Below are 10,909 nucleotides of genomic sequence, written 5' to 3' on the forward strand. Positions count from 1 at the left end.
GAAACACATTTGCTGTGTTCACACAGCACTGGATTGAGAGTCTTCTTCAGAACTACTCTCAGTTGCCCACTGGCGGAGGCAGGTGTTCTACAAACAACCACTCTGTGCAGTCTATTCAAACGGGACAGCCTTGCCCACGCATTTCCTCTGCCTGCATGCCCGCTGTGCTCCCTACAGCTGTCGGGCACACTCCCACAGCCAAAGCATGCACGCTTGTGCCCCTGGCTCATGCTGTGCAGCTCTGCACAAACTGCGCCTAGGGCTCTTTGCCTAAGGGATTGCTTTCCTTCACACTAGCTGCTCCCAGCACTACAGGCAGCATCCTGCCGAGGGCTGAGCTGGAGGGGAAGTGGAAAAAACCCACGCGTGACCAGTGCCGCATCCCAGCTGGACGAGCCTGTGTTACTACACACGGTGCGACTAAACACGGGCTGCTGAACCATGTGGCAATACAAAACATGGCACGTACCTGGCAAGAGATCAGAACAAGGGAGAAGAAGATCCTCAAACCCGCAGCCGGTCCTTGTCACTTTGCTCTGATCTTCCGCGAGCAAAAGCTGCACCAAGGGAGCAGGCGGAGGGTGGGGAGGGGACAGAGAAAGAACAGGTCAGTGAGCCTGCACAATTTAGCAAGGAAGGCGAGGGAAAAAACCGTGGGACAAATGCCACCTTGATGGATGGATGGCCTGCGGGAAAATGGCGTCTGACGGTCCAGACTAAGCAATATGATCCTAGGAGCTCTGCCAGCCAGCACTTCTCAAGCCTTTGAGCCCACCCGTCTATCCCGCACTGGCTCAGCTTACCTACAAGACGCTGCGCAAGACGGGCTGAAGACAAACAGACTCACTCGATGCACAAGTGCAACAAGCCACGTACTCACGCTGAGCTCAAGCGCTCCAATGAAGGGAAGCAGCACGCGCTGCTCCTCCCCTCATTCTAGCCGCTTGTGACATCACTAAGGGCCACCCGGCTGCTCCACCATGGATGGGCAAGGTGGGGAGGCAAGACCACGTCACAAGACCATAGGATTCCCAAAGGGCACCCCAGCGTTCGAGAAATCCGATGGTGGTTGGAATTCTATCTCAGCCAAATCCTGGAGAAGCTGGCATGGGGTTGGCATGACCAAAGTGCACGACACGGCGCTTGGTCCTCTTGAGCCTCTTGCTGGGCCTATGGCAAATCCACACTAGGGTCCTTCTTTGCGCCCTTCAAGGGCGGCTTAGAGCAGCCATCTCTTTCACCTGCATGGAAATAAAGGAAGAGAAACACAGCACAGCTACCAGACTGCTTGGCCAGTTTCTTTCCCGAGTGCATTTTTGCCTTTTGGCTTCCATGACGACCTCATTTTCTCCTCCCTTTCTTGGGGGGAAGCTGCCCCCAGTGCCTGAGCTTCGCAAGACAGCATGAAACATGACACTAAGACAAACGCTTGCCGTGGGTGCAGGGTGGCTGTGTTTTGCCAGGCATATACGGGACGGTAGGGGTAGGAAGCGCCACATGGCTGCCCCAAGCCAAGTCTGCATTCAGTCCCTGTGGCCACAGCTGCTGCCTCACTGCCAGAACGTATCCCAGGATACACATGGACGCAGGCACTCCTGCTCCTTCTGCAAAGCCCTCCTCTGCACAGCCCGTTAGCTGCTGCTCACTGCTACGCCAACCAGGCTCCCCTTTTCCCCTACAGGCGATAAACACGCCTGTACTCTTCTGTGCAGCAGCGAGCTCCAGGGATGAAGCAGCACACAGGAAACCAACAGACAGTGGGACAGAACACAAGGGGGAAAAGCACTTCTGCTCACACACGTACAAAGGAAATCAGAACGGCTCCTTCGAGAAGAGCCTGTTGGGTAAACCCAGCCTCAGAGACACAAATGCATCTGGTTCCAGTAAATATTATGGCCCGTTGTTCATGAAACGCTCTTCTGCTGCTTGAAGAGCACGGAGCATGCTGTGTCGACAGGCACAGCAGCGCCATGCCCAGGCTGAGCACACAAACCTCCCCAGCACCCCTGGCCAATGCTGCCAGGGAAATGCACGACCTGCAGCCCCACATGGCTCGCTGCACAGACCCTGGGGGGCTGTCTTAGTCTCAGGTGCGATCGATTTTTCTTCAGTGTCTGCTATGATGCTACAACTGTAATAACACTCTGACGTTTAGAGTTTCTGATAAGCAGCCTTGTACAGAGCCAAGGCCGTTCTCAGCAAAGCTCTCAAGAAGGAGCTGGGAGGAAACCAAATTAGGACAGCTGCCGTCAACGAGCCAAAGGGATATTCCATACCATATGACATCAAGTGGAAGGGGTTTTGAAGGGGGTGGGAGTTCATCTCACTCTCTTCCTCTGCTTGGCCATTGGTTGGGAGGTGCTGAGCCACCGCTTCTACATCACTTGTTACATACATTCGTAAATAGACATATATATTACTTCGGTCCTTCCTTTTCTCTACCTTTGGAAAGAGATTTCTCTCAACGCATTAGTTCCACCTTCTTTTTTTTCCCCCCCATAATTCTCTCCCCCATTCCAGTGGGAAGGGGGCAGTAAGCAAAGGACTGTGTGGTGCTGAGCCACCCACCGGCTTAAACCACAACAGGGCCGTGGGGCAATGCCAGCAGACGTGAAGTGCACTGGGCTCAGCAGGAAATGAAAACCATCTGGAGGTACGCAAGCCCACTCTTTCATTTTCCAGAAAACAACCTATGGTGTCAATGAAACATGCCCCTCACTAGGAACATCTGCAAGGATGCTTTGAATGACTGAGGGCATTGCACCCCATTAACGTCACCCTGCCGACACAATGGCATTGCAAACACAGCAGCAACTCCTGGCACCGATACCTCCGGGTACAACAAGCACAGGGCACTGGGTTGCTTTGGATGCAGTTTGAGAAAGGACGTGAGGGCTTTGTGGAAAGCGCCGTGCAGAGCACATCATGTCCTGCACCGGGCAGAGCGCTGTGCATCTCTCTTCTCTCCAAACTTCGGGGCTTTGAAGCTGCACCTTGTTTCTTGGCAGTTTGCCCCCCACAACTCCAGAGCACTTTCAGCTGCTCCCTGGCAATTCACGGCTTGCACAGTGCCAAACGCAACGAAGAAAAAAACGCAAGAAAGAAGCAAAGGCCATGGCTATGCACAGAAGCGGCCAGGAAGGGTTCAGCTCCAGAATGAAACCTGCACAAGTCAACTCAGCAGATTCCAAGGAATTCAGTGACATCTGACACAATTTGGAATGCCAGAAGCACTTGCCACACAAACAGCACCGTATTTGGAAAGCAGCATGTCCAAATCAGCCCCCTTGCCCTGCTCCACCCGCTCAGCCCAACACAGAAATCAAACACAGCAACTCTCTCACTTTGGCTCACGGCAGCCATCAAGCTCATGCTTTAGTGACACAGAGAACTCCATCTCCAGCTACTCCGTGTCTCGCTAAGCACAAGCTCGGCTGGGAGCTGTCGCTCAGCCTGACACCACAAGCAGAAAAGAAGCGCATGTAAGCAGATGCTGTTATCCACACGTGCAAGTCTGGGGGTGAAGAATAAAAGGCTCACTGGGCCATGGGCAAAGCAGGGAGTAGATAGGCAGGAAACAGGAAGGAGCTGAAGTCCAGCTCTCCTACACCAAAGACAGGGAGAGCTGAGTCAGCACCACGGGAGGACTTACGACACAGCTTGAGAGCTTACAGAGACCTGAGATTGCCAAAGGACGCCACCAGGGGAACTCTCACCAGTCTTTTGCAGGGCTCTCACGGATGCTTCCCATGCTGACTTCTCCTGCCTATGGCATTGGTAGAAAGCCCAGGTGACAAACGCTCATTTTGTCTGGGTAATGCTTGTATGCTTCCACGGTTATCACTGAAACAAAAGAAAAAAAAATGCACGCCACCCTATGAAATTTGCCTCTCTACTGCTGCTGTCAGCGTGACATCTTAGATGAGCATTACGCATCCCTGCACCTGACTGGAGGTTCATCCAAGTCTGTGTTCCACACAGCTCCATCCCAGTGCCAAAAAGAAACACGGACAGTGATGTTTAGAAGATTCTTTGTGCAGATACAAGTGCAGGGTGTATGTGCATTCTCTGCAGCAAGAAATAGCAATTTCTCAAGCAGTCGTATGAAATGTCAATGGAAAGGAAACATAGGATGAACTCTTTTCATATAAAAAATCCTTGCTAAAGCTCTCCCCAGCAAAAAGGAAGCCTTCTGGGCATTGCTGGCAGCAGTTCCCAGAACATCTTGCACCACCAAATGCAGCACGCTCCTTTTTTTCACAGGCCCCTCGTTTCTCTCATCAGCGTCAGATTCACTCCACTTCAAATACACCCATCGGAACAGCCCTTCCGTTCTGCTGAGGTAGGAACCCACTGCTGGGATATCCCCCACTCCCCGTTCCCGGCTATGTCCAGCACCAGGGGGGAAAGGAAGAGACACTGACATCACCTACCCAGACTTCTTGCAGGGCTTTCATAACGGTCTCACATCGCAGGTAGAAGCGGGAGAGCTCTCGTGGCACAGAGTGCCTTTGGCCGCAATAACCCCAGGCAACGCTACAGGCTTGGGGCAGAGTGCCTGAAAGACTGTGTAGAGGAAATGGACCTGGGGGCGTTGATTGACGCTAGACTGAACACTGCCAGCAGTGTGCCCAGGCGGCCAAGAAGGCCAACGGCATCCGGGCTTGTATCAGAAATAGTGTGGCCAGCAGGAATAGGGACGCGATTGTCCCCCTGTACTCAGCACTGGTGAGGCCCCACCTCGAGTACTGTGCCCAGTTTTGGGCCCCTCACTGTAAGAAAGACATCGAGGCCCTGGAGCGTGTCCAGAGGAGGGCAACAAAGCTGGTGAGGGCTCTGGAGCACAGGCCTGATGAGGAGTGGCTGAAGGAGCTGGGATTGTTCAGTCTGGAGAAGAGGAGGCTCAGGGGAGACCTTATTGCTCTCTATAACTACCTGAAGGGAGGTTGCAGTGAGCTGGGGGGCAGCCTCTTCTCTCAGGTGACTAGTGATAGGACTAGAGGGAATGGCTTCAAACTGCGCCAGGGAAGATTCAGGCTGGACGCTAGGAAATACTACTTGTCTGAAAGGGTGGTCCGGCACTGGAATGGGCTGCCCAGGGAGGTGGTGGAGTCATCGACCCTGGTGGTGTTCAACGAGCGTTTGGATGTTGTGTTGAGGGACGTGGTTTAGCGGGAACCATTGGTGAAGGGCGAACGGTTGGACTGGATGATCCTGTGGGTCTCTTCCAGCCTTAGCGATTCTAGGATTCTAGGAAAGCTCGGAGAAGGCTGGAGAAATCAAGGTTGCCTCTAAGGTGCTGCTTTCAAACAACATGAGTTGTTGGGCATGAGACGGGAAAGACAAGGTTCAGGTTCCAAAGGCTTCCAATCCCCCTGTGGATCTGGCTGCTCCTGCAGTCACAGCATCAGCAAGGTTGGAAAAGACCTCCAAGATCATCCAGTCCAACCTCACCTACCAATATTTCCTTCCCACTAAGACACGTCCCTCACTACAACATCCAATGTTCCTTGAACACCTGCAGGGACAGTAGCTCTATCACCTCCCTGGGCAGCCCCTTCCAGCGTCTGACCGCTCACTGGGAGAAGCTTTTCTTCACATCCAACCTCAATCTCCCCTCATGTAACTTGAGGCCATTCCCTCTAGTTCTAGCACTAGTTCCATGCGAGAAGAGGACCATCCCCACCTCACCTCCACATAACCCCTCGTCACATATTGGACAGAGTGATTGTGGTTCTTCCCTCAGCCTCCACTTCTCCACACTAACGAATGATCCTACTTCCCTCAGCCGCTCCCCACCAGACTTGAGCTCTAGACTCCTCACAGCTTCATGCTCTTCTCTGTCACCCACTTTGCAGGCTCTCAGGGGCCCCCTTGTAGTGAGGAGGCACAGAACTGAATACCATACTCACAGGTGAGGATCACCAGAGCTGAGTCACGGGGAGGGGATGATCACTTCCCAGCTCCGGCTGGGATCCAGCTCCAGCAAACGACCAAGCAGTGGCATCACACTCACATAAAACACACACACAGAAGCAGCCAAACCCTGAGCACGCACATCCCCTCCTGCACTACTGGAGCCCACCGCTCACCTTCACACCTCCGTGCATTTCTGCTGTTTTACACTGATGCAGCCTCGCTACAGCTCCATGCGTGTCACACAAGGCCTGCAGGACGGACCTCTTGCTCTGCAAACCCCATCTGCAGGCATTGCTTCATGAGCTTCACCACCTGCCCTCCTGAGCAAAAACAACCACTGAGAACGACAGCAAAGCACACTGGATTCCACCTGGCCTGCTCCCCAAGCCTCAGTCCTGCCACACATACCCTGCTACGCAGACTCATCCCCAAAGCCTGGATGGACATCAGCACACGCATCATTCCTCAAACGCCCCAGCCCAGCAGCAGGGGATCAAAGCATTGCGACAGCTGAAACCAAAATGCTCTGGGACATTCCTGCTAGCACCGAACACCAACAAATCTACCACTGAGCAACAGGACGTGGGACAAACAGCAGAAAACAACCAACCTGCAGAACTAACTCCTGTCGCGTTGGTCCAGATGTTTGTATGATCCCTTCCACGGCCCAGGCCAAGCTTGCTGAGATGCTCCTCCTTTGTGCAGGGGGACAACGGTGCCCATGGCATGTGGTGGCTATGCATAGCATGTCTTTTACTTGCTTTTCCTCCCTTCATCTTCCATTACCAAACAGCAACTCCAATCTCTCCCGGCTAAAAAATCACTTGGGTAAAAAAAGAACTGGCACCTTGCTTTTAGAATTACAACTTGATGCTTTCAAGCAGAAGCTCACCTAGCAAGGACACCTACCTTAGACAAGCTCAACCAACACGGAATAGTTATTCCTCTGCGTCTGCAGACTTGGCACGCATTTTCAGTTGCAATAGTCAGCCCAGTTCTCAGCACAGCTTTACCAGCCACAGAAAGCCAGTTCATTGCCACCATCTTTTCTCTCTTCTGAAACACTCTACTGCTGCAAGAAGCAACGATTACAATCACAGAAACACAGAACTGTAGGGGCTGGAAGGGACATCTAGAGATCATTGAGTCCAACCCCTCCCCCCTCTGCAAAACAGGCTCCATACAGCAGGCTGTACTGTAGGCATCCAGCTGGGTTTGGAGGATCTCCAGAGAAGGACAATCCACAGCCTCCCTGGGCAGCCTGACTATATACCCCCCCGCCCATAACCTCCCCACAGCCACCTATAGCCCCAAATCCTCCGATGGCTCACCACAGCCCCAGATCCCCCCTAGAGTACCCCTCAGCTCCTTATAGACCCATACGCCTTAACAGTCCCTGCACAGCCCCCTACAGCAGCCCTATATCCCCCTATAGCCTCCCCGCACCTCCCAGTAGCCACAGGCCCACCTTCGCTTCGGTTCTGGGGGGCTGCAATGGGTCTGGGGGCACCGGGAGCAGCGCTGGAGGGTTGGTGGGGGGGGGGGCACGGTTCAGATGCTGGCAGCAGCGCTGTGGCGCTGGGGGACCCGAGCCTGTCCCAAACCCACGGCCCATCCCACATCCCTCATCCCAATCCCAATCCCACAGCCCCACCCCACGGGGGTTTCCACGGGGGAGGGGAGGGCAGTGTCCTTGGGGGGACCGCGCAGGGCCCCTCTCGCTCTCTCGCTCCCCTCGCTCCCGTTCTCCCGCACACCTCCGGCGGAGCTGTCCTCGGCACTCGCTCCCGTTCTGCCGCGGCTTCCGGCTCGGTGCTGCCCGGACAGCTCCGGCTGACGCCGCGCTTTCCTGCGGGGCGGCCCGGGCTGTCGGCGCGGCGCTTCGCTAAGGAGAGCCGTGCCTGCAACTGCCGGCTCCCAACGGCCGCTCCCGCGCACGGCGGCTCAGCCAATGGGAGCCGGCGGAGCTGCCGCTGACCAATGAGAGGCCGGGGGAGGGACAGATGCTGCCGCTGACCAATGAGACGTCGGGGAAGGACAGGACTGCCGCTGACCAATGAGACGACGGGGGAGGGACAGAACTGCCGCTGACCAATGAGAGCCCGGGGGAGGGGCAGATGCTGCTCACGGGGAGCTCCTCCTGCCCCAGCTGGGTGGTGATGCTGACAGCAGGGCTGGAGATGCTCTGCAGGACCGGCTCGTAGCTGGCAGCCACCAACGGACACGCGGGAGGGAGGAGAGAGCTGTCGGGAGCAGCCGAGGCATCCAAGAGCATCCAAAAGCCCTCACTCAAAAGCATCACAAAGCCACAGCCAGCAAGCTGCGCACGATCATGAGCAGCAGCCAGGACGCTCGAGATTATTTGCTACCATACACAATGGGAGCACAGCTCTCGTTGCAGGCATCCCACAGCCAGACAAAACGGGAACAAAGCCGCAGCTCTGCTGCACGCACAGCCCACAGCCATAGCCTTGCAAGATGAGCTGCCTTGCTGTTGCTTGCATCCATCCCAATCCCTGTGAATGAAGACTCAGAAGGCAGTCAAGGCGTTGATCCAGCACCAGCGTGCATTTATTCATTAAAAGCCAGGAGGGCGTGAGAGGTCCGGTGGACACATGGCATTCATCCTCTCTTGTGAAGGAGGCAGGAGCTCAGAGCTCGTGCTGCTGCCCGGTGCCTGGGACTGGAGCTCCGATTCTAAGTCCCCCTCCACAAGGCTCGGCTCCTCCTCGCTGACGCTGACCTGATCCTGCGTGGAGCTGCTGCTGTCGGGGGCACTCGGGCTGGGCTTGGGCTGGGCTGGCACTGCAATGGCGCCCCGTCACAGTCCAGCTCGGTGACCGTTGTTTCTGGCAGGCTCAGGTCAGCGTCTTCAGCACAGCTGGGAGAGATGAGGGCTTCCACTTGGATGAGCACCTTCATTCCATCACTGGTGTTGTATGGAAGGCTATCATCCGAGCTGCAGCGATTCGTGCTTCTAGCAGCTCTGCACTGATGGAAGCACACAGTGAACCATCGCTATACGCTCTGGCTCTTCTTCTGCGTGGACGAGGGCTCGATTCACCTAGGAAGGAGTAGATACACAGGCGTTAGTGGCAAAACTTGCACAAGCTGAATGATGAGTGGTTCTTGAGATTTGCTTATGTAGTGGCAGCAGGACAAAGCCATAGGACAATAGCAACAGTAGGAGCACTGTCTCGAAAGGAACTGTTGCGCTTTTGTTGTTTGTCTTTCTCTTTTGTTTGGACTCCAAAGCCCTCGCAGAAAGCCTTCACCCTGTTGCAGTGTTACACAGTTTAAACGTGTGCCTGCTGATACAGAGGCAACACGGAGCCACAAAGGTACTCTTCCTTCCATCCTAAGTGACAGAAGGAATCATTCTGAGACATACTGCAGTGGTGCCCATCTCCTGTCTCTTTCCAAACTACTCGGGGAAAGGCACGAGAGGGGTGTGCTCCGGCAGGTCCAGATCATGACTTCACAAGAGACTCATTTGGGAAAGAAAGACAGGGCTGAACTGAAGATGTTAGGCACGGGCTTGAATGCTAGGAGGAGGAACAAGCCCACTGCAGCATGAATTCGATGGCGCTGACAAGCAGTGTTTTGACAGCTGGATGTGCACCCTTACCTGCCAGGACCACCACCTCTGTTTCCGAGGGCTCCCTGGCATCGCGCTGCAGTTGGCATTTGGCCCCAGAGGATGGCTTTCCGGCCTGAAGCAGGAACACCACTGCAGCTGGGTTCCTTCATCTTGCTTGGTCTGGAGAGAGAAAACAGCGACGGCGTGAGTCGTGCATGGTGCAGGGTGAGGGAAGAGCTGCCCTGAGCTCTTGCCAACACTTGCTGGTTCCTAGCACTGCCCTGGCTTCTGCTGAACACAGCTTAGAAATTCGCTCCGTTTCACACAGCTGAGGATGGTGCCATTCCTAGAGCTCAGCCCTGGAGTCTTGCTGGCTACATTCCCCTCACCTGTCAGCCAGATGCAGAGCATGCGAGCAAGCTGCACAGCTGTCCGGACAGCAGCGAAGGATGGTTTTGATTGAGCTGGCAAGGCGTAACTGCTTTCTGAGAACCGTGCAGCCATGGAGGAAGTCAGAAGCATCTCTGACACTGCATTAGCTATGTGCAGGCCTACCTTACTGCCATGTTTAGTCTCTCAGGCCAGGTCTGACAACAGCTCTTTGAGGAGCTGAATTGTTCAGGCACGGAAAAGCTGAAAACCCCAACGTCCAGTACATCCAGCACAGTAGCCCTTCATTCCACTTGGACTGTGCTAGCAGGAAGGAATGGCCCCCTTTGGTGGCTACCTGAGCGTCAGGCAACTGTGGCGTGAGTTGAATGTCAGAGTCCAAAGGGAGCGGAGACGGAGTACAACACCACACGCACCATTAACTTCACGTAGCTTCTGCAAGTTTTTGCACTAGCAGTAGTGGTGAGAAAGCCCACAAAAGCCCACCCAACCACGCCTGATAGGAAGGTGCTGGAAAAGAAAGTCCTCTTTACCTTTCAGACGGAAAGTCGATGACTGTGTGGAATTTACCCGCTGCACCTGTGCGGCCTTCTTCCACTTCGATGTCCCTGCAGTGTCAGAGCGGGAGGGCTGCTGTGGCCTCGCCTCTGTGCCTGTGCCTCCTCCACGCTGAGCAGCTGGTGGCGGGAGAAGACACCCGCACAGACTTGGGCCCTGATGGAGAACTGTGCCCTGCAAGGAAGGAAGACCACAGCTAAGAGGGAGGATCAGAAAGCAGCAGCACAGCCATCACACATCTGGGGGAGGTGCTGCCCGCTTCTCAGCTTGCTTATCCGAGCCACTGGAAGAAGAGGAGGTCCAAAGAACCGTGTGGTTAGAGGTATGTTTATGGCAAAGGACACAGTCATCGTTCAGAGCAGCTCACTATATTGAAACAAGCAAACAAAAACCCGAGAAGAGGGGGGCAGGGAACTCAGAAAGCTTTGCTGCCACGCTTTCATCAAGCTTCACCGCATGCAA

The 10,909-nt window shown here is 54.8% G+C and overlaps 1 long non-coding RNA gene across 2 annotated transcripts; it reads right to left on the reverse strand.

The window, feature by feature from the left end:
* Nucleotides 1-661: 661 nt before the first annotated feature.
* Nucleotides 662-6,704, reverse strand: LOC121107341. Of its 2 annotated transcripts, XR_005841292.1 has the most exons (5): nt 6,530-6,704; nt 6,328-6,429; nt 6,093-6,239; nt 3,717-3,843; nt 662-1,241 (listed from the first exon to the last, which is right to left on the reverse strand). It is a non-coding gene; the product is annotated as an uncharacterized LOC121107341 (long non-coding RNA). The 2 variants fall into 2 exon arrangements; XR_005841291.1 differs by lacking the exons at nt 662-1,241; nt 3,717-3,843 and having other exon boundaries at nt 6,027-6,239.
* Nucleotides 6,705-10,909: the final 4,205 nt, after the last annotated feature.

Source organism: Gallus gallus, chromosome 1 (assembly GCF_016699485.2).
Source record: "Gallus gallus isolate bGalGal1 chromosome 1, bGalGal1.mat.broiler.GRCg7b, whole genome shotgun sequence".
In the NCBI taxonomy this organism is placed as follows: Eukaryota; Metazoa; Chordata; class Aves; order Galliformes; family Phasianidae; genus Gallus; species Gallus gallus.